Source organism: Pongo pygmaeus, chromosome 9 (assembly GCF_028885625.2).
Source record: "Pongo pygmaeus isolate AG05252 chromosome 9, NHGRI_mPonPyg2-v2.0_pri, whole genome shotgun sequence".
Taxonomy (NCBI): Eukaryota; Metazoa; Chordata; class Mammalia; order Primates; family Hominidae; genus Pongo; species Pongo pygmaeus.
In genome coordinates this window covers 85,725,950-85,749,261 of record NC_072382.2, presented here as the reverse complement: position 1 = coordinate 85,749,261, position 23,312 = coordinate 85,725,950, and the positions used below count along the sequence as shown (strand labels likewise).

At 38.1% G+C, this 23,312-nt stretch overlaps 1 protein-coding gene and 1 pseudogene across 6 annotated transcripts in view; one reads left to right on the top strand and one right to left on the bottom strand.

Moving 5' to 3' along the window:
* DLG2 (discs large MAGUK scaffold protein 2) overlaps positions 1 to 23,312 on the top strand; it is a 2,182,864-nt gene that overhangs the window by 969,856 nt on the left and 1,189,696 nt on the right. The gene's annotated exons all lie outside the window — the stretch shown is intronic.
* Positions 22,590 to 23,161, bottom strand: LOC129008983 (large ribosomal subunit protein uL6-like; annotated as a pseudogene).

Sequence of the window (23,312 nt, the reverse complement as noted above, 5' to 3'; positions counted from 1 at the left end):
TGAAGCTGATATTCAGTAGTGTGTTTTAGTGGTTAGCAGCTTAGATCTTGGGTGTCATGTAAATTTGGATTTAGATCCCATTTTGATTCCAGTTTTGTGTTTCTTGGTTATCTCTCCTTAGGTAAACCTTTCTAAGCATTATTTCTTCAGCCATAAAATAGGGATAATTATAATTACCTCAAAAAAATTTCTGAGTTTGTGATATTATTTAAATATAAATATATGATGTATATATAAATATGTAATTATACACATATATGCTTATATGTACAAATATATGTGTATACACACATCCAATTGCATATGGAGCTAGTTGTTTGGTGAGTACTTTTTTGATATCAAATTGTTTTGCTGATAATGAGAGGGTCCCTAAATACTTGATTCCTGTAAGAGTCAGACTTCTGCAGAGAAACAGAACCAATATGGGGTGTGTATATACATATACATATACATATATGGACGTATACATATATAGATATATACATAAAGAGATTTATTATAATGAATTGGAATACATGATTACAGAGAGGCTGTCAAGTCTAAAATCTACAGAGTCAATGTCTCAGTTCCAGTCCAAAGACCAGAAGCTGCTGTAGTAGTAAGAAGAGCTGATGTTCCAGTTTGAAGGCTATTAGGTAGGAGAATTCTCTTTTACTTTGAGAAGAGTCAGCTGTTTGTTCTATTCAGGCCTTTAACTGATTGGATGAGAGTCACCCACATTGTGGAGGGCAATCTGCTTTACTCAGTCTACTGATTTAATTTTCATCCCCAAACACCCTTACAGAAACACCCAGGATAATGCTTGACCAAAAATCTGGTTGAGCAGCAAATAAATGTGAAAGGGAAGAAATGGATTTGGAGAACTATGTGTTAGCCGAATTCCTAGTGATGCCTATAGGGGAGGGAAGGGCAACACATGCTAGAGAAATTGTTCTACAGGTGAAGGCGATGTAATATGCTAACTCCCTATTTTATAGTTTATAATGTGAACTCAGTTACAAAATAAAACTGTAGACTAAGAGAATGCTTACCTATTCCCACATCTTCTTTTACTTGGGTTTAAGGAACAAATTGAATTGGTCACTAGAACTCTTATATTCAATCATCACACTTTTTCTGATCATTGACTAGATATCAAGCACATTGGCTCTAGAAATTTAAAAATAAGTGAAATATTTTCCTCACCCTGGAAGAGTTCAACATCTAGAAAGGAAGACAAGCACAACAAAAAGTAATAACAGTGTTACAACAAAACTATAAAATGTTACGCCATTATAGAAGAAAGAAGCAACTGTCTTCAAGAAGTGGGGTGGGGTGAATAAGAAGCAATTAGACTCACAGAAATTTACTCTCTGAGATGGGTCATGGAGGATGAATAGGAGTTTTCTAAGTGAGAAAGGACTGAAGGGGAATTCCAGGAGGATTAGCATGTGGAAAGGCATGGAGATATGAAAGAGATTTGAATATTTGAAAATATGGCTGATAGATAGATAGATAGATAGGTGGTATAGTGTAAGATCTTAGCCTCTGAAGCCAGAGTCTAAGTTCCAAATCTGGCTTGGCTACTTAGTATGTAATATTGTGCAAATTATTTGACTTTCTTTGTTTCCATTCCCTCATCTGTAAAATGGGATTAAATAATTTAACACATATAAAGCACTTAAGACAATGTGTGACACATTGTAAAGCTCCATCAATACTATTATATATCATCATCAATGTGTTGGTCAGCTGTGATAACAAACATACTTAAAATTTCAGCACTTACAAATCTTTATTTTTTTGCTCATGTTACTTACAGGTTTGTGTTACCACTGTAGCTTGTCTCTAGGTAAGGGCCGGCTCCCCTTCCTTGCCTTCCCATTCTATAGAAGAATCTCCAGCTAAGATTCTCATGGCAGCATATAAAAGCAAGATTAGTGGCAGAAACTCATGGTACTTCTCCCGGTTTCACTAAAAAAAAAAAAATATGTCATACCCACTCATATTCCACTGACCAAAGCATATACCGTGGCCAAACTCCAAAACAATGAGGCAGGAATGTATAATTTCCTAAGGGAAAGGACAATGGAGGGGTGTTAATAATCATAAACAAAAATACAGTCTACCACGATCATCAAATATCAGCATCTTCATATTATTTTTTATAGGGTGCTGGTAAGGAAAGGGGAGAAGTATGATAGAAAATAAGGCTGGCTAGAGCATCTCTGAAAATCAATCCTAATTTTCTGAATATATTTGAAGCTTTTTGGCCCACAGTGCCCTACTTCCCATCTATCCTGCTTGGTTTTCTGCTTTTTCCTTCTATGAGCCAATTACCTGACATCTAGGCATAAGTTTGAATAGCTGGGGCTTTTGCCACATGTTACAATATGTGGTAATTTGGATTTGAATTATAAATAGGAAAAATGAGTTTATGTTACCTCTGTAATTGATGTCCTGATCTCTTGTTTCAAAGCACTATAAACATTTGTCAAAGTCTTCTGTTAATTATAAGTGTAGTTACTAACTTAGAGTCAGTTGTCATTTTCATTATATTCCATGACTTTGTAATTAAGTCATTTGAAATAGAATTTGTCATTGTAGTGGACAAATTATTTCAGGCTTGTTTTTGTTTTGTTTTGTTTTGTTTTGTTTTGTTTTTTGAGAGCCAAGGAGGAGGCTTGGAATTTGAAACTTTTTTAAAAAAGGGAACTATATGTACACAAATGTCATTTACAGCTAATACTTAACATTGAATTACGATTATTTTCATTAGTTTATCCATAGAGCAAAAAAGATCATTTGAAAAATGTTAAGACTATATTTCATGGAAATGTGCCTGCCACTTTTCTTCATTCAGAAGGAAGCCTCTTAAGGTATAAAATAGTCTTTGTTGTTCTGCCTGTAACTTTACTTTGAGATTAAAAAGCTGAATTTTGGTTGTCAGGAATTCTAGTCCAAAGAGGCCTAGGATTTCAAAACAGGTGTCCTTTAGTCATGGCTTGGCTGCTGGGGCACCAGATCTGGAGACAAGACATTTGCAAGATCCTTTGAATTGAGTAGAGGAAGAGAGGGAAAATAGCAGGAGTGGAATTGGCTGAAGTAAAAGATCGTCGTCCTGTGTCAGCCCATGATTAAGAATTAGATATGGGAACTTGGATCTAAGGATGACAGAACCTCAGGGTCCAGATATAAGGGGCCTACAGACAGGTTCAGGCATGAATAGTGTTGGACTATATAATTTGTCATCCAAACCCATTTATTTTTTGAGAGTGAAAGGTAATATATAAGTGTGCCGAGTAAATAGTCATAAATTAAGACAGTCCTAAAGAAACTAGAGTCATTCTAGGGATAGAAAGAATAAGAGATATGGTAAATAAATATCCTGTGTTCTTACCCTATTCATTCATGCATTTTTCAACAAATATTTGCTGTGCTCTGTGTCCACTCTGGAGATGTACAGATTCATAAGACAAAGTACCTGCCTTTTAGGATATCCTGTCAATAGACTGTTAGAATAGATTCTAATTTGTTTGAGATAACCACCAGAGTTCACTCTTGGAGCCCAGGACAGCAATCTTTGATCCAGCCTTGGGTCAGGGAAGGGAGGGAGAAAGAGATGGGGGTGAGTGCCCTCAAGCCAAGAGACTATCTCACATTGCTAGACCATGCAGAATATATGAAAATACACACACACACACACACACACACACATATATATATATATAACCTGTAAAGGCATAATTACAAATAAGCATTATGTCTTGGTATGTTTTTCTGTAAGGAGAAAATGTAATACAGAATAAGTTGAATAGTTACTATCTGAGGTGATCTTCAAAATGGAGAAGAAGGTAAAGAGTGGGAGAAGGACATACTAAGGAAAGCATATTTTCCAGTAATAAACAGAGGAAAGTATTTATGTCTTAAAGTGGTCTTGTTGGCTAGGAAATTGGAAGAGGGTGATGTTACCCTGTAACCTGGTAGGGCTTTCCCTCTCAGGGCTTAATTATAGCTGAGTAGGCTGGCTCAGAAAATGCTCCAATTTGTTAACAATAAAACTAAACTTATAGCTAGCTCCACCTTTTCTCAGTTCTCAGGTTTAATCCCTGACTGAAAGGATCTAACCAGGACCTTCAAACTCAGAAGTGACTGCTTTTTTTTTTTTTTTTTTTTTTTGAGACAGAGTCTTGCTCTGTTGACCAGGCTGGAGTGCAGTGGCTTTATCTCAGTTCACCACAACCTCTGCCTCCCAGGTTCAAGCGATTCTCCTGTCTCAGCCTCCCTAGTAGCTGGGATTACAGGTGCATGCCACCACGCCTGACTGATTTTTCTATTTTTAATAGAGACGGGGTTTCACCATGTTGGCTGGGCTGGTCTCAAACTCCCGACCTCAGGTGATCTGCCCTCCTTGGCCTCCCAAAGTGCTGGGATTATAGACGTGAGCCACCATGCCTGGGCCGTGACCGCTTTTAAAAAGAGATTTATGGCCAGGCACGGTGGTTCACGCCTGTAATCCCAGGACTTGAGGAGGCTGAGGCAGGCCGATCACCTGAGGTCCAGAGTTCGAGACCAGCCTGACCAACATGGAGAAATCCATCTCTAGTAAAAATACAACATTAGCCGGGCATGGTGGCATGTGCCTATAATCCCAGCTACTTGGGAGGCTGAGGCAGGAGAATCATTTGAACCTGGGAGGCAGAGATTGTACCATTGCACTCCAGCCTGGGCAACAAGAGTGAAACTCCATCTCAAAAAAAAAAAAAAAAAAAAAAGGAGATTTACAAAGAAACTGACTCTAAGTACTGATGATCTGATACTGACATCTGAATGAATGGCTATGGAAACCAGGATGATGTGAGGGGAGCTGGCCCTCTACTTCCATATTACCATGTCACATGTGTTTCCATTTGTGGTTCCCTAGTACAAGCTGACCCTTTCTAAACTAGAGAAATTACAGAGAAAAAATTAAAGCCAAAACATGCATGGGGGAGGGGCACGTGCATTTTGTCCAGGTGAGATTTTACTCCCTGTCTTGTTACCCTTAATTCAGTATGTCTTGTGGTTCTTTAAGGAAACTTGATATGAGTTGTCTCTAGATCTCATTACATGGTCAATATGTAAACATTTATATTGAACATCGTTAATGATCAAGGACTTTGCTAAATCCTGCCGAGTTATTTCTATATTCTGGAAAGTGAATGAGGGACGTCTCTCTCAATCTCTCTGAATCTCTGAATCTCCCTCCCCCAACACCATTTCCCCCACCTGACGTACAGACACAAATATACTGAATTGTGAGGAACTCAAAGAGACAGATCATGTCTTAGTTGCTCTTATATCCCTGGCTTGTACTTCAGCTCTTGGTCCATAGTGAATATTAAGTGATGATAAATTTTCACTGAAAAGTACACATAATAGCAATTAACATTTTCATGTCACTCTATAGTTTTAAGATGCACTTTACAAACATATCATATTTATAATCCCTGAAGATGTGAGCATTAGTTCTATTTCAACTTTATAATTGAGGAAGCTGTTGTTCAGAGGATAAAATGGGTCCCCACGATGATATACAGAGATAGAACCCAGATAGATAACCTGGTTCTCAGCTAAATTATAGTGCTACATTTGAGACTTTGTAATCCATTCTACAAGGAAAATACTTCTGATGCTTTCAGCCTTCATTGTTATTCAAGTGCCCTTAAGCCAAAACACCATCTCACAACATCTCTAGACCATGCAGTTAAAACAAAACAAAACAAAACAAAACTACCTGCAAAGGCGTGATTCCAAATAAACATTATGCCTTGGCATTTTGTTCTGTATGAAGAAATTGCAGGTGACTTTACCTGTAGAGTGGGGGCGTATATGGTAACAAAGTCATAAAATTTTATTTTATATCTGTAGATCATAAAAAAATTTTGCAAACTAACTTTAATTAATCATCACTGCTTGAATTGAATTAGATCCTCCCACTCCCACATTAAACTGTAATGTATTCTTTATAAAAATGTACAACTTGAAGTTGAGTCCTTCAGGCCAGAGAGTTTATTTATAACATGCGATGAAACATTTTGTGGCATCAATTTCATTTAAATCATAGATTCAGGAAGTCACAGAAAGAAACAGACCCACTCAGTCACCTTGCCTTTGTCAGAAGGAGTGAGATCTGCAATTGTAGTATACTTCCTATTGCTTGGGTCAATGTGTATATTTATATATCTCTTCGTATTCAACACTGCTGATGAAATGGCTTTCATATGAAAATGCGTAAATCAAAGGCTGGTGTGGGATGTAGATTTTCCTTCTTTTACAGCATGTTCCATCATAGTCTAGTTCAAACTGAGGGTTATTTTCTTTAGACCTGGACAAAAGCATCCCTCTACTGCCCTGCCTCAGGTCCTAGCATTTCTACTCTGGGTCAGGTTGGTCTGCCCATCATATTTACTTCCTTAAAAGAGGTATCAGACCAGTCCTCAGAAGGTTATAGAAATAAGGCACACAATTATGATGATGCGGATGCCAAAAATAGCACAAACCATAGTGCAGCACATGTTTTGCCAGAGCAAATGAACTGTCAGGGTACCCAGTAAAATATCGGAGTTGTCAATATCAAATCCAGGATCCTGGGAGTTAAGAGGAATGCTGTGTAATGAAGAATTTAACGTTATCCAAACAGAAGTCTGACCTTTACACTCAGTTCCTGGGAGGTAATATTTGGATTCTTAGAATATGATGCCTGGTAGGAATGCCTTTGTTTGCCTGGGGTTTTTGCCATTGGATAGTCTAACACTGTGATTTTTAATGGGGGTTTTGGATCATGTGGTATCAATTCTGTCTCCAGATGGACTGGAGACTAAATTTCAGCCGTGTGAACAGTATGTGATGGAGCCCCAGTAAAAACTCTGAGCACTAAGGCTCAAGTGAGCTTTCCTGGTTGGTAATATTTTGTGCATGTTGTCAGACGTCAATGCCAGGAGAGTAATATGCTCATGACTCCATGAGTAGAAGACAGAAGCCCCATGTTTGGCACCTTTTCTGGACCTTGCCCAATGGACACCTTTCTTTGGCTGATTTTAATGTCTAGTTTTTTCCTTTAATAAACTATAGTCATTAATATAACAGCTTTCACTGAGTTCTGTGAGTCTTTCTAGTGAGTGATAAAAGTTGAAGGTAACCTTGGGAATCCCCCAAACTTGCAATTGATATCAGAAAGGAGGGTGGTCTTGCATGAACTGTGGGCCCTCACATACCTCATAGTTCGTTTAGCATCTTATAGAGACATTATTGAAAATCAACAGCCAAATGATAATTTCCAGGGTGAGAAATTGGGAAAAAGAGTGAAGGTTAGTCATTTGATAACTTATTTGATTTCACACTTTTTATTCTTAGGATCTGTGATATCTGCGTGTAAGTTGTGTGTTTCTTGCTCCAGATAATCATAAAAGCACTGTCATGCCCCAAAGAGATAATAGAGCTTCTAGCATCTCTAGATATCTGGAAAACATCAAGAGATTTTGCATCCAGAAGTTTATTGGTAGTTAAGAGATATATTAAGAGGATGACCAGTCTAGACCTAGAGCAAGCTGAAAAGAGTCTTGAAAAGGCATTATAGGAGACCTAATGGGAATTGAGCGGCAGAAGAGAGAGCCCACACTTTAGAGAGAGGGTCCAGGGACAGACAGGACTTCAAATTTTAAAAAGTGTTGAAAAAAAAATACAAAGCTCCACCCAGAAGATATATAATTAGACTGAGGCTACCTACAAGTTGGACTTGATATTTTTGTCAGTTAGAATTAAATTTGTCTGTGAGTGACAGAATACTTGAAATAAAAAGAAAAGTTCCTTTCTCATTGTCTTAGCTTATTCAGGCTGTGATAAGAGAATGCTATAGACTAAGTGGCTTATGAACCACAGAAATTTATTTCTCACAGTTATGGGAGCTTGGAAGTCCAAGATCAAGGCGCCAACAGATTTGATGTTTAGTGAGGGCTCAGTTCCTGATTCATACATGGCCATCTTCTTGATGTAATCTCACATGATGGAAGAGGTTAGGTAGCTGTGTTAGTCCAGTGTGCATTGCTATAAAGAAATATCTGAGGCTGGGTAATTTATAAATAAAAGAGGGTTACTTGGCTTATAGTTCAGCAGGCTGTACAAACATGGCACCAGCATGTGCTGGCTTATGGTGAGGGCTTTTACTCATGGTGGAAGACAAAAGGGGAGCGGGTGTGTCTCATGGCCAGAGAGAGAGCAAGAGAGAGGTGAGGAAGTGCTGACTCTTTTAAACAACCAACTCTTGTATGAACTAATAGAGTGAGAACTAACTCATTACCATGGGGAGGGCACCAAACCATTCATGAGGAATCTGCCTCCATGACTGTAACACCTCCCACCAGGCCCTACCTTTAGCATTGGGGAACACATTTCAACATGAGATTTAGAGGGGACAAGCGTTCAAACCATATCAGGAGCCCTCTACAGTTTCTTTTATAAGGGCATAAATCCCTTTCATGAGAATTCCATCCTCAAGACCTAATCACTGCTCAAACGCCCCACCTTCTAACACCATCACACTAGGGGTTAGATTTCAACATATGAATTTGGTGGGGATACAAACATTTCATCTATATCACTCACTTAAATGAACCTAGAAAGAAGGATTCTGATCAAGGTTGGTAGCTCCATGATCATCAGGGACCCAGGATCCTTCTATCTGGTCACACACATCACCGTCAACATAAATAGTTCATCTCCCATCCAAGATGGCATTTCAAAATTAAATCATCATGTATACATTTTATCCTACAGAAAGTAAGAAGGAAGGAAGAAGGGAGAAAGAAGCAGCAGTAAATAAGGCACCCACTGCATTCCCCATTTTGGAAGAGTTCCTACACAGCACATGTTTACTTAAATTACATTGTCCAGAAATAAGTCAGATTGCTATACCAAAGCTTCCAAGAAGGCAGAGAAATGTGATCTTTATTATATATGGTTATATGCCCAACTAAAAAGGTCGAGGGGAGGGTGTGGGGCAGTCCTCTAAGGAAAAAGGAATGACTGTTTATTGGAGGTTAATTAGCAGTCTTTGCTGCAATGCTAGACAATAAACAACTATATTAAATTTCGACTGTGAGCATTATTGGAAGCAGGTCCTGCAGTTGAGTGTGGCCTAATGGTACTGGCCCGTAGCCTGTTAAAAATTAAGCCACACAGCAGGAGGAGAGCAGCAGGTGACTGAGCATTACTGCCTGAGCTCTACCTCCTGTCAGATTAACAACAGCATTAGATTCTCATAGGAGCAGGAAACCTATTGTGAACTGTGCATGTGAGGGATCTAGGTTGTGTGCTTCTTATGAGAATCTAATGCCTGATGATCTGAGGTGGAACAGTTTCATCCTGAATCTGTCTCCCTACCCTTCTCGTTCGTGAAAAAAATATGTCTTCCACAGAACTGTTTCCTGGTGCCAAAAGGGTTGAGGACTTCTGGTCCAATGTGTAGGCCATAGAGCTGGTCTCATAAAAAGAATGCTCTAGGGGCAGGGAGTCAGGCTTGCTAGTGCCATGGCTATGGCTCTTTGCTCTTTTCTGTGGCTCCTTACAGCATTTCTTTCTGTAGTCATCATTCCATCAAAGCCCCTGTTTGCCATTGCTTGATTATCTCACACGTTTTTAGTTGAGTTTAGTAAGCTGCAGTGCTCTAAAGGATCACTGTGAACTTTTTGGCCATAAGATTGAAATAGGTTTATTTTTATTATTACTATGATTATCATTGTTATTACAGGTCTGTTGGGAGGTGGATTAGCACATTAAAACAGTCATATCAGGTTTTTAATATCTGCTTTAAGCTTTACTGGCTGCGTGATCCTAGGAAAGATTCTTAATCCTTCTGGACTTTAGTTTTGTCATATGGTAAATGGGGACAATAATGACTACTTAAAGAATCGTTGTTAAGATTAGGGATAAAGATAACACCTGGCACAGAGTTGGTGCTCGATAAATAGCAATTATTACAAACAAAACTGTTAGTTTGAACTGATCCTGACATAATAAACAGAAATATAAACTTGTTGGGGAGTAGAGAATTAAAATAATTCAAATACCTACTATGCTCCAGGTATTTTAAATGCATTTTTTTCCATTCCCTATTACAATTTTTTGAAAGAGATAATCTTATGTCCCTTTAACAGATGAAGATACCAGGGTTCTAATTATTTAGAGATTTTTTCCTAAGGTGACTTCGTTAGTGAGGGCTAGGACGGTGATTTGAACTGTGATCTCTCTGTTTCCGTTATGGTCTAGATTGTTTAAATTCAACTATACTCTTTCACAATTAAGGAAATGGGACACAGTAGAGTCAAGAGACTTTTCATGATCCCAAACATAGTTGCAGAATATTAGATTTCTGACATCTAGCCCAGAGTATTTTTCTTTCCTCCCTGCTACTATATTTAACTTATATTTCTCTTCCACTACATTTGGCTATACTCTTAGTATGAAAGTTTTTCTAAAATTTCAGTGGATTATATTGTTTTGCTGATTCACATTTTTAATGTACTGAGTAGCCTTTTTAGCAAGCAGACCTATGTTTTATATGGTGATTTTTGTTTCCTTGGCTCAAGTGAATCAAATGGATGTCTTTGCAGAGAAGTGAACAGATGTTGGATATATTTCCGAATACTTCAGAAAGATTGGGCTGGTTATACACATGGAAGAGTTTCTTTGCTACTGATGATAAATTGGAACTGAAGGCATCATGATTCTAACCTGTCGATCATGCCATGTGAAACAACAGTCCTCGCTCTAGTAGGACTGGGTTTCTTTCCATGCAGAGGTTTTGTGCCGTGAGGTTTGTTGTTAACAATGTCTGTATGGTTCCTTTGTCTTTCTTGTACATAATGAAAATTGACCTAAGGTAACACATCTTTTCTTTGTCTCTGTTACTAAGTCATGAATAAATTAGTCTTGCTTTCTACTCTGAGGCCCAGATCAATATTCTACTGGAATGTTGATTGTTTTAGTGAATGGAAATGAACTGGCAGAATGCCATTCAGAATACTTGAGCACAGGCTAATGAAACATTTGCATGGGTGGATGAAAAGGCCCCCTGATAGAAATTAAGAGTAACATTTGCATAGTTTCCTGCTATTTACAAGCACTTGCACATATGTCTAATTCTCACAACCACTCCATGGAAAAAAAAAAAAAGTACAGTTAGGTCATCATTTTACAGATGAGGATAAAGAGGTTTAGAGAGATTTTGAATTGCTCATGGTCACAGAATGACGAGACAAAGCCAAGAGTCACACCCAGATCTTCTGGCTTTCAATCCTGATGTTCTTTCTTCTGGTGAGCTCCATCTCTCCAAATCTGGGCCCTTTCTTCTGAATATTTCTTTTCTCTGTGACTTAGTATTTTTTTTTTGCTTAAGAAATAGATGCAGTAGCCCATTAAGTTTATTTTCTGCTCTGTTCTCTAGTAAATCACTCAGGATAAGAGAAAAATTTAACTCTTGGCTCGAAGGAGATTGAGGATTATTTGTGCCATTGGACAACCCCAAGCAGGCTGCTCAACATTAAAGCATATGGAGTCAAAGGATGTTTGCATTCTCTTGATGCTTTTGCCACTCTGTAGAAATTGAGTAACTGGATTATAGGTCAGTGTTCTGCTTATGTTTCCAGTTTTTATAAAATATGAAATGAAAGGAGATTGGAATGGGATGGGAGGAAATAGAATGGTTAAATTACCCTGCAAACCTATTGATAATGGGTACAACACACATGGCAGATCAGAGCCTTTCATATATCAAAGATTGACAGCTGGTCAGCATTTTCATTTTTCTAGGGAAAAAATGTTTATCTACACATTACAAATGAAACTTCAATTAACAGAAACAGAAATTCAGAAATGCTATAAAACATTTACATACGTTTTTATCTCAAGGAGGCTTCTGTTTAAATAAATCAGGATAGAAAAAAGTGAGTTTCCCAAAGCTCCAGTCTTTAATGAGACAGGTGGTCTACTGAGGACAAAAGATGGAGAGGAAGAGAGTGGTAAGAAGTCTGCTGAAACCAGAGCTACATTGGGGTTCCAAGAGAGGCGTGTCAGCAAACTCTTGCCTCTGAACTTCATGCCAGCACACACTACTAAAGTAAGGGAATGAATGTGATGAAGCAAAGGCTTGGTGTGAGGTAGCTTTGAATCCAACAAACATTTGTGCCATGTACAAAAGTAAGTAAGATCCAGGCCCCGATATTGAACATACCAGCCAGCTAGAGAGAGAAGTGAATAAATATTACAATTCAGAACAGCACATCCTTTAATACAGGTGGAATAATGGTATAAATGACAGGACTTACTAAATGGTGACTATAGGCAAGATTTATTATGTACCATTCATTATTTGATTATATCCTACTAATGATCCTGGGAGGAAACTACTATTATATTCCCAATTACAGATAACAAAGTAGGGATCAAAGATTGGCATAGTTAGCAGGTGAAAAATAGTCCCTCCCCCCAGGAAAGGGATCCATGGTAGACTGCAATTCTTTAAGAAAACATTTATGAATGTCCAGTTATGCTTTAGATGATGTAGGGCATTTAAAGGTAAGTAATCCATAGCCCCTGCCCTCACAGAGTTTATAATAAGTGAGAAGAAATTAGACAAATGTGATAATCTTCAAGATTCAGTGAGAGATGGGGTGAGGTGAGTGTCACAAAAAACTTCACTTCAAGGAGGATATGGGGGTTACAAAGAAGTTCCATGGGTGAATTGCTTGTGATGGCAATGGAGAAGAAAGCTTTTGGATCTTCAGAAGAGAGGGTCCTCAGCTTCATGGTGTGGCTTGTGGATACTGTATAATGTAATACTAGAGTTATAAGATACCACTTCATATTCTATTAAGAAAGCATTCAGTCTTTTACACTTGTTCATCTACAAACAGAAAAGCTGAGTTATAACCAACACTGAGTTTGCATGAGGAACCTAAGGCTAAAGATCTTTTCTGTAGGAATGCCTTAGAATTCTGGAGTGATGGAGATGCCAAATGCCTCTCCCAAGAAAGGCTAGAAGAGACAATAAGCTACTAATTCCTCCGTCCTCTTCCTCAGTATGCCCCATCCTGTTATTGCATGAAAGAGCCAAGAGAATGCCTGACACTGAGAGGAGCAGGAGACATTTTCCTGAGACCCAGGTGGAAATATTTGCTGTAATATCCCATAAGTTAGGAAGACTTGAACATATACTGGTGGAATTATAACTTAGGGAGCAGGATCATCACTCTTGATGCATAATGTGTCTGCTTCTGTCATGATAGTGCAAGAGAAATACTCAAACAGGAGCTGGCACATGTGAGGGCAGTTCAAGGTGATCATGTAAGAGACTATCTAAAGAAATGAGGATGTTTAACTAAATGATAGATGATGCTGAGGTAACAGGGGAGTCATTAGTGGAGGCAGGAATATGGAAACTCATTACTTACTGGTTTCAAATAACTGACTATGTAAGGAGACTTTGGTCTTGCTCTGTTGATTGCAGGGATTTCAAGGTAGGCATTGGGTGGAAGTTACCAGGAAACTCATTTCAGTTTAATGTAAGTTAAATCTTTTTGAAAGAGCCTTCAGTTAGAATTGAAACTGCTCTGAACTTCTTTCTACATCTGTCAAGTCTGGAATCACATCTACTTTAATTATCAAAAATCTAATATTGGGCAAGGTGCGGTGGCTCATGCTTGTAATCCCAGCCCTTTGGGAGGCCCAGGCAGGAAGATCACTTGAGGTCAAGAGTGGGAGACCAGTCTGGCCAACATGGTAAAATCCTGTCTTTACTAAAAATACAAAAATTATCCAGGCGTGATGATGCATGCCTGTAATCCCAGCTACTCAGGAGGCTGAGGCAGGAATCACTTGAACCCGGGAGGCAGAGGTTGCAGTGAGTTGAGATCATGCCACTGCACTCTAGCCTGGGTAACAGAGCCAGACTCCATCTAAAAAAAAAACAAAAAAAACCCCTCCAATATTGGATTCTATTATACCTCACCATTGTCCTGTACTATCTTGTGAAGCACACTGACTTCAGATTTGGAGTGCCTAGATTTATATCCAGGTTCTTCCTCTTGCTAACTCTGTGCATTGGGTGAGTCACTTAATAACTTAAGCTTTAGTTTTCTCATCTGTAAGATGGGTCTAACAATAATAGTTAAAAGGTTTAAATGAAATAATATCTATGGCAGTTGAGCCTGGTCCCTGGTATTCAGTAAGTACTAAACATGATAATTAATTTTATTTTTCTTGGAATGTCTATTTTTATATGCTAATGTCCAAATCAATAAACTTAGCCAGAACTATCTTCTTGACTTTAGATCTTATCTCAAAGCTATTGAAAAAATCTTTCCTTACACATTCCATAAACAGTTTGATTTCAAATGTCAAAAGGTGATTTCATTGCCTTCTTCTTTAAACACGATCCTGCTCCTGTTTTGTCTGTGACAGTGAATGCCACAATGATCCAACCAATCTCTCAAGACAGAAGGGTGTGTGTTACCCTAAATTTCCTCCCATAGCCCATACACCTAATCAATAACCAATCATTGATATAAATCTATCTCCTAAATAACTCTTGTATATCTTCCATTCCTCTACTATTATTTCTCATTAGACTATTACAAAACTCAAGAAAAACACACACACACACACACACACACACACAGGCACACACACAAATGTCTAACTTGGTTTTGTATTAAAGCTATGACAAACTTTGGAAAGAAGTGACATGTTTACAATATTTACTCTTCCAGGAACACAGAAGATTCATCATGTATTCAAATATTTCATGCTTCTTGCTTAGGTTTTATAGCTTCTTTCATAATCATCTGGCTATCATTCTTCCAGACAAGCCTATTTTTTTCCTCTCTTCTCTCTAAAACTCTCCTGCTATATTAATCTAGTCTTTACTCATATATTTACAGGGATATTCTTCATCTCCCAATGTACCTCCTCCACCTTCCAATAATTCTGACCACTTCATTATTACTGGCATTAAAATCGGTATATTGGTACTCATGACTCTTTGGGGTCTTAGAATACATGAAAAAGTTTGATGCTGAACTGGATCACAGAGTTTTCACCTTTTATGGTGCCTACTGGTGTTATGGAAGTAAAGTAATAGATGTCTCTAGTCCAGTCTCCAAGGTTACATTTTCCTATAGCTTATACAAGTCACAAAAATCCCTTTTCCCATTAAAACATTTCCCAGTGCCTCATTAGTTACAAATGCCATCATATCAACATAATAATTCAAAAGCCATAGTCTGTTTTCCAATACCAACAGCTTCACCTGATTTTGGATTCCAACAACTTGTGACCATCTCAAGTAGTGTGAAATTCACCCGGAGACAGAAGAGGGGTGACCTTTGCTCTCTTCATGGCTTTGAAAGCTTCTATTTTTATTTGTTTCAAGACACATAGCATCTTCCTGTGAACTCTGAAAAGTTTTCTGGATCTGGATCTGAACATCTTAGTATCAAGAGTATCACTGAGTTCTCCTCCATTAACATAATTAATTGGTCCAAAAGTACAAAAATACTACATAACAACAGGAAAAGGCTAAGATTTTCTAAGACGATATGGAGTGCAGTTTAACTCTTATAGTTGGAACAATAAGTATGATGAAATCACTTGGGAAGAACTTATAGATGAAAAGAAAAGGAGTGAGCCAGAGAATACCCAGTGTTTAAAGGAGAGATGAAGGGAGAGGATGCTCTAAAGAAGATGGAGAAAGATCAGGCAGAGTTAGATATCAACTGGAAGGTAACGGTATCATGAAAATGAATACATTGATGAAAGAAGGAGTCAACAAAGTCAAATAGCTCAGAAAGGTCAAGTAAGATAATGTTTGCTTTCGGAAAAAAAAAGGTACAGCGTCTCTGGAGGGCATTTTGATGGTATCCATCACTTTTTAAAAAGCACAGATCCTTGAGACTTAGCAATTCCATTTCCAGAAATTTTACCATGCAAACGGTACTTCAACAAATGCACAAAAATTGTATATATATGTGTATATATATGAAAACTTATTGTAGCTTTTCTGTTATGGTAAAATCCATTATAGCATATTAACACAATAAAATATAGTTCAGCTCTTAAATACTGCAATCAGTATATACTTATTGGGAGAGCCTCTGAAGCATATTATTGAAAAAGTAACAACATAAGAGACTATGAATAGCAGTTTAATGAGAGGTTAAGCAAGAAGGAGCATAGCTCTCTGGCTTCAAAGTCAAGATCTGCTACTTACCTAATATAGGATATTGGGAAGTTTCTTAATCCCTCTGTGTCTGTCACTTCATCAGTGTAAACAAAATAAACAAGATTCTCCTACCTTCTCACTATTCTTGGCTTTGTATGACTACTCCAGTTGGCTCAAGCTTTTTTGAGCCTTTTAACAGTAAATAATGATCTCAATTCAGTAATTAAGATGTCCAATTTCTCCATAATAGTCTCAATTCAGTAATGAAAATGTCTAGTCTCAGGCCAAAACTCCCACATCTCCAATACCTACAACAAAGGAGAGAGAAGTTTCTTTTCATTTGGTAATTAGGAAGTCATTTGTGACTTCCACATGTGGTTTCAGCGGAGTAATGAGGGAGGAGAGTTCAATTGTAGTGGGAGAAAGAAAGAATGAAAGGTAAAGAATGGATTAAACAAATGTAGGCAGACTTTTGGAGCAGCTTCAGAGGAAAAAGTTAAAATAGAGGAAAGAGGTATATTTCTGAGGAGATGGAATGAATAGATGCAATTTTCAGCTCATGGGGTACATTAGTTTTGGAATAGAGGCTACTAGAGTACAAATCAACTGGAAGCTGAAAGGGTTCTTTGTTGGTACCTTGTATTTACTCTCTGAAGGACAGAGATTATATTATGGACTCAAAGAAGGTGGTGGAATTTGGAATAGTTTCTGAAGGAACATGAGACAAGGGAACTTCCTAGAGTCATCTCTAGGATTTCTGAGCAGCTTTAAGAGCAGGTCTGAGTTTGGAGATACGTTTATGGAAGGGCAGAATTGGTGTGGCTCTGTGATTTTCCCTGGAATCCTTCCTTAGAACTAGGATTGCAGGCATAAAGCATGCCTTCAGGGCCATGCCACAGGCAGTCTCAGAGGAATCAAAACACAAAATGGGCCAAAGACAAGATCTGACCACCTCTCTATTTTGCTGCAGGCCAGTTCCAGTAGACAGCAAACCTATCAAATAAAGAGTTACAGAAAATACCTTTTTGCATAACTTCCCCTTTGAAAATGCAGTACCTTGATTTTCATGTTTAAAAACATATTACAAAACACACAAATCATAGCCACTATGAGTAGCTTTATGCATTAGCACCTAATGCATCAACACACAGAAATCAAACATTTGGGTTTCTTTATTTAATACATGAATTTCTCTCCACCCTATTCATTACACAGCCTTTCTCCTTCACTACTAATATCTACCTCATGGGGCTTTATTCTGTACGATGCTGAGTTGGTCCCATTATATAAAAACAAATATTTTCTGCTGAGTATCACAGTTCATTTTAATGGTCTATTACCACCTTTTTGAAAATGGGATATTTGTACATGGTGACACTCTATAAAGAAACTGTTACTAGGGAATTAGTGGTATGTTCCTTTCATCAGAGAATCCTTAATGGTCATATTCAAGAGCTCTAAGGTTTGTGGAAGTTTTGAGTGCATGGCAGTACTCAAGATCCAGGAAGAAAACAAAGAACAAAACCTGCGAAGAAAAATGGCCCCAATTCAAATCTTATATAGCCTAAGTACTTGGAAGCTTTATACCTGAATCATTGGAGGAGAATCAAAGAAAACCCTATATGTCATTTGTAAAAATTCACATTTTATTCATTTTGTTGCTTTAGAAAAAAAAAAAGAAATCATAATTACTCAGAAATGAGGCACTGTGGCACTTTGTGTTGTTATAAGGGAATACTTGAGGCTGAATGATTTATAAAGAAAAAAATTTTTATTTGGCTTGTGGTTCTGCAGGCTGTACAAGAAGCATGACAGGAGCATCTGCTTCTGGTGAGGGCTTGAGGTTGTGTGTCTGTGTGTGTGAGATATATATATATACACACACATGTATATATATAGAGAGAGAGGGAGAGAGAGAGAAAGCCAGAGTGAGCGAGACAGGGCGGGGGTTGAGGGAGGTATGCCAAGCTCTTTTCAATAACCAGTTCTAGCAAGAACTAAGAATGAGAACTCACTAATTACCAAAAGGAAGACACCAAGCAGTGCATGAGCGATCCAACCCAGTGCTCCAAACACTTCCCACCAGCCCCCACCTCCAACATTGGGTATCAAATTTCAACATGAGATGCGGAGGAGACAAATATCCAAACTATAACGGATACAATAGAGAAAAATGAAATAAAATGAAAGTCAAGAAGCTACAGTCTTCTCCTTAGATTTCAATTTCTCATACAAATTCTATCTACTTGCATCTATTAGACTGGGAAGCACTAGCATTCATTCTGAATCCATTTAACTATGACACAAACACCCTAGAATGCATGTGCCCTTCGCACTAGTGAAAAAATAAGCCTTTGGTAATCAAGGTATCAGAACCAGCCTGTTTCTTCTTCTATGAAGGGGGTTTCTTCTTCTATGCATCTCCAAGGTCCTTTTTAGTATTAATATGCATTAGCATTCTAAGTGGCCTCTATTCTCAAGTGCTTATAATCAAAAGTGGCAAATAAGATGATTTGGGTATAAGAGCATAGTTTTTGTAGGCAGTAAGATCTTGTTCATAATCTAGTTCCTGTTTTTACTAGCTATGTTACCTTGTGTAAGTTACCTAAGGTTTCTAGGCCTCATTTTCTTCATCTGTAAAAGAAGCTAATAATTCCTACTTTATGGAATTATTGTGAGAATGAATTGAAGTATGCTAAGTACTAAGCACCATAACTATCACATGGTAAGTGCCCAGTAAATGGTATATATAATTAATATTAATGAATACTCATACAACTAAAGAGGTGCATGTAGTATTTTCTGCACATGGAAATCATTTCACTGTACATTCACACCAGTTTGGGTAATAAATGCTAGAAAGCCTAGTAGGATCCGCTTTAGCCCCCAAATACTGTTCACATCTCTATGACAGAGGTTACTGAACCAACTGTGTCACAGACTAGATGTGAGCTCTCATCTGCAAGTCATCTACGAACATTTAATGAGTACGTAATGCATCCTCAAGGAGTTTATGATCTAATGGCTACCTGACTATCCATAGGTGTTTAATAAAGATGTTTTAAATAAATGCAGAAATGAGTGAATAGGGTAATGGAATTAATCTGGGAAAATTTACACAGGACAAAATTTTGATCATCAAACTTAATTTTGAAAACATTTCTACCGCACTGATCTATCGAAATACCTAGATAATCATAGTCTGATGTGCCTAGGATCTGATGCATGCTTGCCTTTGTTGTTTATATTTCATTGAATACATTATGGCCCAATATTAATTATCACTTGTTTTATAAGAAATATTAATTTGGTGATGATTGTAACTATACGTCTAGAGAAGGCATCATTATCATCATTTATTTATATATATGTACACAAAGATGTCTGAACAAAACCTTCTCTCCCACTATTTCTTCAACTGGCATAATTATATGTACCTTTCTAAGTGCAGTTAAAATGTGCCTCCTATATGAAGTTTTTCTTAATTTATTCTTTGTGCTTTCATAGCTCTTATTATGCCATTAGTACCTAAAATACTTATTATATATGTTATCCCCAATGGATTTAGATAATATATTATGTATTATATATGTTATAAATGCCTCTAGCATTTATAAATTTATATTATGTTTGTTTCACATTTACCTGTCTTACTGTCAATACCTACACACGCAAGTCACATATAAAGACATACACTTTAAGCCCTTCAATGACAGATAATATGCCTGGGTTATAACTTGTACTACTAATGTGTGAAGAGAGGATGTCCGATCATTAGACATCCGCTGGATAACACTTTGCATTTCAGGGTCCAGCACAGCACTTATCATATGTGCATGCAGTAAAGGTTTGATGATTCTAATGAAATGAAACCCTCAGTATATATTACTCAGCAGGAACTGACTAAAACTTTATATTAATATTTGTTTTTTTCCCTTTTTTTTTTAAGTGTAAAATCTCGTGCTCTGAGGTTGTTATTTTTTGAACCAAAGTTGACCTTCCAGGCCATTGGTTTCTAGAATAGAGTTCTTTTTTTTTTCTTTTTACATTATGAAGCTTTGGATTCTGGTTGTTTCTGTCAGATTGAAACATCCAAGCAATTCATGCTGCGCCTGTCTTCTGGGTGATGAGAAGTCTGCAGAAGTTATGCTGGCCCCCTGCCTGGCTCTGACAAAGATATCAAGTAAATGCCAAAGAATTAAGGTCCAAAGAAGTTGTCAAGAAGTTACTTTCTGCTGTTTACCCTCATACATTTTCTTAATTGCCAGCTTCTATAAACAACTGGCATCTTTTATTTTGCACTTGATTCAAATTCTTTGAAAAGTCCTTCTTTTCATTTATAGCCACGGAGGTGGTCAAACCCTGTGGTGTCAAGTACTCCATATTGATTCATTTGAATTTAAATAACCTGTTTTTTACGGGAAAGGGATTATTTTCTTCCATCTACTGTGTGCATGGATTACTTGAAGCCACATAGTTACTTATTAACCACTGCAAACCAGTGCTAGAGAATACAGCCGCACCCCCACCTTGAAAATTTTTAAGAGCCCACAGCTTTGCTTTTTATGGAAAACTAAAAACAGACAAACAGAAAAATCCAAAACAAAGCTTTAGATATTTCAGAGCTGACCCCCTTCTCGGAAGTTTTCGGGAAGATATCTCACACCATCATCACTGTGGAAGAAATGTGACAAATTATTGTGTAGTTCTTTTCACTGAGTTAGCCTGAATGTTGTGAACCAGGTTTCCTATGTCCATCCAGTTGTGGAGATGCCCCACTGGAAATATGTTCTACTGGAGTGTGTGCAATTAATAAAATCAAGCATGGGAAATATTCACCTGTGGTGCTCGCCGCTCTATGCAAAAACATTATTAAAGATAATTATGGGCCGGGCGTGGTGGCTCACGCCTGTAATCCCAGCACTTTGGGAGGCTGAGGCGTGCGGATCACGAGGTCAGGAGATCAAGACCATCCTGGCTAACACAGTGAAACCCCATCTCTACTAAAAATACAAAAAATTAGCCGGGCATGATGGTGGGCGCCTGTAGTCCCAGCTACTTGGGAGGCTGAGGCAGGAGAATGGCGTGAACCCGGGAGGTGGAGCTTGCAGTGAGCTGAGATCATGCCACTGCACTCCGGCCTGGGTGACAGAGTGAGACTCTGTCTCAAAAAATAAATAAATAAATAAATAAATAAATAAATAAATAAGCAAATAAATAAAGATAATTATGGATGGTCACTTAATAGCTTATCCTTGTGTTTGATGAGAACCTTTCCCAAACTCTCAGGACAAGTGAGCTACAATCTGCGCCTCAGGCTTTGGGTAAAAATAACTAACCTTATGTTAGGCCCCATTATGTATCAGATATTGATAGTTACTTGATATATTTTATTTAACCCTTAGAAAAGGTACCTATTATAACCCCCATTTTACTGATAATAATTTGAGTTTCAGAGACGTTCAATAGTTTGCCCAAGAGCACATAGCTAGTAGTTGGAATATGAAGGGTGTGAACATAGCCTGTCTCCCTCCATAACCAGTTCCCTCTCTCTTATCCCTGACTGCTTCCTCTTTATCCAATTTTGAAAGTAGGAATGCCTGTAGGGTAAGGTCATGGTTTTGAAACTCTTTGGTAAATTTTCCATGCCAAGATGTTAACTTTCTTAATGCAACTCTGCAGGGGTACAGATAATCAAGAATGTGCTGCAGTATGAATTTTCTATAAATGAGAGCTATGTGTTTCTTTAGCACTGCAGGTTCCAAATTCAAGAGAATTTGTGTGTCTTGAAACAATGGCAAAGGATGAGGGAGACGCCTTTGACTTATCCTGTGTTAGCCACACAGTGCTCAGGCACCCACAGAACCCTCATTATTTTCTACATACAAGAGTTATTATTTTCCCACTCTCCCCATTTTCTTTTCTTGGTCTACTTAAAAAATTACTTCATTCCAATAAGACATCTTTTTTTTTTTTTTTTTGAGATGGAGTCTTGCTCAGTCACCCGGGCTGGAGTGCAGTAGCCTGATCGCAGCTTACTGCAACCTCCGCCTCCCGGGTTCAAGCAATTGTCCTGCCTCAGCCTCCTGAGTAGCTGGGATTACAGGCGTGCACCACCACGCTTGGCTATTTTTTGCATTTTTAGTAGAGACGGGGTTTCACCATGTTGGTCAGGCTGGTCTTGAACTCCTGACCTCATGATCCACCTACCTTGGCCTCCCAAAGTGCTTGGATTCCAGGTGTGAGCTACCATGCCTGGCCATCAATAGGTCTTTTATTGCATTGTTTATATATCATAAATAGGTCTTAGGAATCATCCAGCATCTTCTTTCTGTAGCTGGACAACTCTTAGACCTTATTCATCATGCTGCAAAACTGTTCCTTTTTCAGACACATAGATAGCATCCAAAGGTTTTCTGATATCTTTGTTTTTAACTGTTGTGGCTTGCTGAATCAAAGCAGCTGAATTTGAAATAAGCTCAATGTTGTTTCCTTCAAAGATTAATTCATCGTTCTGGGCTTGAGATACCAAACAAGCAACATTTGGTCTTATCCGAACCCTGAGGATTTATTTTTCATCCAAGAAATTTCAGATGTCAACAAGAGACCCATTCTCCTGGATAACGACATTGATAGGGAAGTGAGCATGCGTAGACCTCGTCTTGTAATGGAAGCCCACTGTAACACCCTTGATCATGTTCTGTGCGTAACTACAAAGAGTACAGACAGTAGCCAGGTCTTTTCTGTTTCTCCATTTGTCAACTGGAGCCTCTTTTTCTTTCCAAGGAGGCTGAGTTCTACGTTGATATGACAGAAGTCCCTTCACAGGGTTCCTCTGGGGCCCTTCACAATAACTGTGTGTCCCTTCAGAGTAATGTTGACATTTTCTGGAGTGCCGACAGTCTGATTGCCGAGAATAGTCTTCATTCTTGCCATAGATGTGGCAAAGAGCAGAAGTAAAAATTTTAGAATTGAAATAGTTCATAAGCTTATTATCTTCAGGAAATTAATAGAATGGGGATGATGAGGAAATTCTATTGTCAGTCTGGAGGGATGAGGAGGCCTATTCAGACAGGTG